Raw genomic sequence first — 5,446 nt, 5'->3', positions numbered from 1 at the left:
CACATCAGTAAGCATTTTGGCCATCAGTGAATTCAACCTTTTTTCTCAATCGGAATAGGCAAGGATAGTGACAGATATATTTTACAATGTTAGAAAGTACATCATTTTATTTAATTGTGTGAATAAAAGGAATCGCCTCCCCGTCGGGGAATTGAACCCCGGTCTCCCGCGTGACAGGCGGGGATACTGACCACTATACTAACGAGGACTTATTGGCTTCAGTTAAACAGTGCTCACCTCCCTGGGGTTAAGGCATGCCCTCGATCAATTCTCAGTATTGTAATAGGCAGAATTGCTGCTTTTGGTTAGGACAAGTAATCTTTTTTCCTAAATTATTACAATACAGAAATTCCTAGCCAAAAACAATTAGTTTTATGAAGAAATTATTTCATTGAAATAAATATCTATCGATCTGTCTATCTAGCTATCTTTCTATTCATCAATATATATATTTATATATATATATAATCAGCTCACTTTACCATTTGCAGCTTATAACTATTAGCCACCACGGGTCACTACTAACCAAAAGCGGTCATTCTCCTTGTAAATCGTGCCAATCGAGTGGAACAGCAGCCTAGGATTCACGACTGCTTCATCTCATTTTCCAACAGATTGTAGACGTAAATTGGTTTTGATGGTACGCCTGTGCATGCTGAAATATTCAGATCATATTCTGAATTTCAGTTAACACATCAGTAAGCATTTTGGCCATCAGTGAATTCAACCTTTTTTCTCAATCGGAATAGGCAAGGATAATGACAGATATATTTTACACTGTTAGAAAGTACATCATTTTATTTAATTGTGTGAATAAAAGGAATCGCCTCCCCATCGGGGAATTGAACCCCGGTCTCCCGCGTGACAGGCGGGGATACTGACCACTATACTAACGAGGACTTATTGGCTTCAGTTAAACAATGCTCACCTCCCTGGGGTTAAGGCATGCCCTCGATCAATTCTCAGTATTGTAATAGGCAGAATTGCTGCTTTTGGTTAGGACAAGTAATCTTTTTTCCTAAATTATTACAATACAGAAATTCCTAGCCAAAAACAATTAGTTTTATGAAGAAATTATTTCATTGAAATAAATATCTATCGATCTGTCTATCTAGCTATCTTTCTATTCATCAATATATATATTTATATATATATATATATATATATAATCAGCTCACTTTACCATTTGCAGCTTATAACTATTAGCCACCAGGGGTCACTACTAACCAAAAGCAGTCATTCTACTTGTAAATCGTGCCAATCGAGTGGAACAGCAGCCTAGGATTCACCACTGCTTCATCTCATTTTCCAACAGATTGTAGACGTAAATTGGTTTTGATGGTACGCCTGTGCATGCTGAAATATTCAGAGCATATTCTGAATTTCAGTTAACACATCAGTAAGCATTTTGGCCATCAGTGAATTCAACCTTTTTTCTCAATCGGAATAGGCAAGGATAATGACAGATATATTTTACAATGTTAGAAAGTACATCATTTTATTTAATTGTGTGAATAAAAGGAATCGCCTCCCCGTCGGGGAATTGAACCACGGTCTCCCGCGTGACAGGCGGGGATACTGACCACTATACTAACGAGGACTTATTGGCTTCAGTTAAACAGTGCTCACCTCCCTGGGGTTAAGGCATGCCCTCGATCAATTCTCAGTATTGTAATAGGCAGAATTGCTGCTTTTGGTTAGGACAAGTAATCTTTTTTCCTAAATTATTACAATACAGAAATTCCTAGCCAAAAACAATCAGTTTTATGAAGAAATTATTTCATTGAAATAAATATCTATCGATCTGTCTATCTAGCTATCTTTCTATTCATCAATATATATATATATATATATATATATATAATCAGCTCACTTTACCATTAGCAGCTTATAACTATTAGCCACCACGGGTCACTACTAACCAAAAGCAGTCATTCTCCTTGTAAATCATGCCAATCGAGTGGAACAGCAGCCTAGGATTCACGACTGCTTCATCTCATTTTCCAACAGATTGTAGACGTAAATTGGTTTTGATGGTACGCCTGTGCATGCTGAAATATTCAGAGCATATTCTGAATTTCAGTTAACACATCAGTAAGCATTTTGGCCATCAGTGAATTCAACCTTTTTTCTCAATCGGAATAGGCAAGGATAATGACAGATATATTTTACAATGTTAGAAAGTACATCATTTTATTTAATTGTGTGAATAAAAGGAATCGCCTCCCCGTCGGGGAATTGAACCCCGGTCTCCCGTGTGACAGGCGGGGATACTGACCACTATACTAACGAGGACTTATTGGCTTCAGTTAAACAGTGCTCACCTCCCTGGGGTTAAGGCATGCCCTCGATCAATTCTCAGTATTGTAATAGGCAGAATTGCTGCTTTTGGTTAGGACAAGTAATCTTTTTTCCTAAATTATTACAATACAGAAATTCCTAGCCAAAAACAATCAGTTTTATGAAGAAATTATTTCATTGAAATAAATATCTATCGATCTGTCTATCTAGCTATCTTTCTATTCATCAATATATATATATATATATATATATATATATATATATATATATATATATATATATATATATATTCAGCTCACTTTACCATTTGCAGCTTATAACTATTAGCCACCACGGGTCACTACTAACCAAAAGCAGTCATTCTCCTTGTAAATCATGCCAATCGAGTGGAACAGCAGCCTAGGATTCACGACTGCTTCATCTCATTTTCCAACAGATTGTAGACGTAAATTGGTTTTGATGGTACGCCTGTGCATGCTGAAATATTCAGAGCATATTCTGAATTTCAGTTAACACATCAGTAAGCATTTTGGCCATCAGTGAATTCAACCTTTTTTCTCAATCGGAATAGGCAAGGATAATGACAGATATATTTTACAATGTTAGAAAGTACATCATTTTATTTAATTGTGTGAATAAAAGGAATCGCCTCCCCGTCGGGGAATTGAACCCCGGTCTCTGGCGTGACAGGCGGGGATATTGACCACTATACTAACGAGGACTTATTGGCTTAAGTTAAACAGTGCTCACCTCCCTGGGGTTAAGGCATGCCCTCGATCAATTCTCAGTATTGTAATAGGCAGAATTGCTGCTTTTGGTTAGGACAAGTAATCTTTTTTCCTAAATTATTACAATACAGAAATTCCTAGCCAAAAACAATCAGTTTTATGAAGAAATTATATTCATTGAAATAAATATCTATCGATCTTTCTATCTAGCTATCTTTCTATTCATCAATATATATATTTATATATATATATATATATAATCAGCTCACTTTACCATTTGCAGCTTATAACTATTAGCCACCAGGGGTCACTACTAACCAAAAGCAGTCATTCTACTTGTAAATCGTGCCAATCGAGTGGAACAGCAGCCTAGGATTCACCACTGCTTCATCTCATTTTCCAACAGATTGTAGACGTAAATTGGTTTTGATGGTACGCCTGTGCATGCTGAAATATTCAGAGCATATTCTGAATTTCAGTTAACACATCAGTAAGCATTTTGGCCATCAGTGAATTCAACCTTTTTTCTCAATCGGAATAGGCAAGGATAATGACAGATATATTTTACAATGTTAGAAAGTACATCATTTTATTTAATTGTGTGAATAAAAGGAATCGCCTCCCCGTCGGGGAATTGAACCCCGGTCTCCCGTGTGACAGGCGGGGATACTGACCACTATACTAACGAGGACTTATTGGCTTCAGTTAAACAGTGCTCACCTCCCTGGGGTTAAGGCATGCCCTCGATCAATTCTCAGTATTGTAATAGGCAGAATTGCTGCTTTTGGTTAGGACAAGTAATCTTTTTTCCTAAATTATTACAATACAGAAATTCCTAGCCAAAAACAATCAGTTTTATGAAGAAATTATTTCATTGAAATAAATATCTATCGATCTGTCTATCTAGCTATCTTTCTATTCATCAATATATATATATATATATATATATATATATATATATATATATATATATATTCAGCTCACTTTACCATTTGCAGCTTATAACTATTAGCCACCACGGGTCACTACTAACCAAAAGCAGTCATTCTCCTTGTAAATCATGCCAATCGAGTGGAACAGCAGCCTAGGATTCATGACTGCTTCATCTCATTTTCCAACAGATTGTAGACGTAAATTGGTTTTAATGGTACGCCTGTGCATGCTGAAATATTCAGATCATATTCTGAATTTCAGTTAACACATCAGTAAGCATTTTGGCCATCAGTGAATTCAACCTTTTTTCTCAATCGGAATAGGCAAGGATAATGACAGATATATTTTACAATGTTAGAAAGTACATCATTTTATTTAATTGTGTGAATAAAAGGAATCGCCTCCCCGTCGGGGAATTGAACCCCGGTCTCCCGCGTGACAGGCGGGGATACTGACCACTATACTAACGAGGACTTATTGGCTTCAGTTAAACAATGCTCACCTCCCTGGGGTTAAGGCATGCCCTCGATCAATTCTCAGTATTGTAATAGGCAGAATTGCTGCTTTTGGTTAGGACAAGTAATCTTTTTTCCTAAATTATTACAATACAGAAATTCCTAGCCAAAAACAATTAGTTTTATGAAGAAATTATTTCATTGAAATAAATATCTATCGATCTGTCTATCTAGCTATCTTTCTATTCATCAATATATATATTTATATATATATATATATATATAATCAGCTCACTTTACCATTTGCAGCTTATAACTATTAGCCACCAGGGGTCACTACTAACCAAAAGCAGTCATTCTACTTGTAAATCGTGCCAATCGAGTGGAACAGCAGCCTAGGATTCACCACTGCTTCATCTCATTTTCCAACAGATTGTAGACGTAAATTGGTTTTGATGGTACGCCTGTGCATGCTGAAATATTCAGAGCATATTCTGAATTTCAGTTAACACATCAGTAAGCATTTTGGCCATCAGTGAATTCAACCTTTTTTCTCAATCGGAATAGGCAAGGATAATGACAGATATATTTTACAATGTTAGAAAGTACATCATTTTATTTAATTGTGTGAATAAAAGGAATCGCCTCCTCGTCGGGGAATTGAACCCCGGTCTCCCGCGTGACAGGCGGGGATACTGACCACTATACTAACGAGGACTTATTGGCTTCAGTTAAACAGTGCTCACCTCCCTGGGGTTAAGGCATGCCCTCGATCAATTCTCAGTATTGTAATAGGCAGAATTGCTGCTTTTGGTTAGGACAAGTAATCTTTTTTCCTAAATTATTACAATACAGAAATTCCTAGCCAAAAACAATCAGTTTTATAAAGAAATTATTTCATTGAAATAAATATCTATCGATCTGTCTATCTAGCTATCTTTCTATTCATCAATATATATATATATATATATATATATATATAATCATCTCACTTTACCATTTGCAGCTTATAACTATTAGCCACCACGG

The 5,446-nt window shown here is 36.2% G+C and overlaps 1 non-coding gene across 1 annotated transcript; it reads right to left on the bottom strand.

The window, feature by feature from the left end:
- Positions 1 to 5,062: 5,062 nt before the first annotated feature.
- Positions 5,063 to 5,134, bottom strand: TRNAD-GUC (transfer RNA aspartic acid (anticodon GUC)). The gene has a single exon. It is a non-coding gene; the product is annotated as a tRNA-Asp (tRNA).
- Between the last annotated feature and the right edge of the window lie 312 nt (positions 5,135 to 5,446).

This window comes from Lissotriton vulgaris, chromosome 1_1, assembly GCF_964263255.1.
Source record: "Lissotriton vulgaris chromosome 1_1, aLisVul1.2, whole genome shotgun sequence".
Classification (NCBI taxonomy): domain Eukaryota; kingdom Metazoa; phylum Chordata; class Amphibia; order Caudata; family Salamandridae; genus Lissotriton; species Lissotriton vulgaris.
The sequence above is the reverse complement of the archived record's forward strand: the minus strand, read 5'-3'. Positions and strand labels throughout refer to the sequence as shown.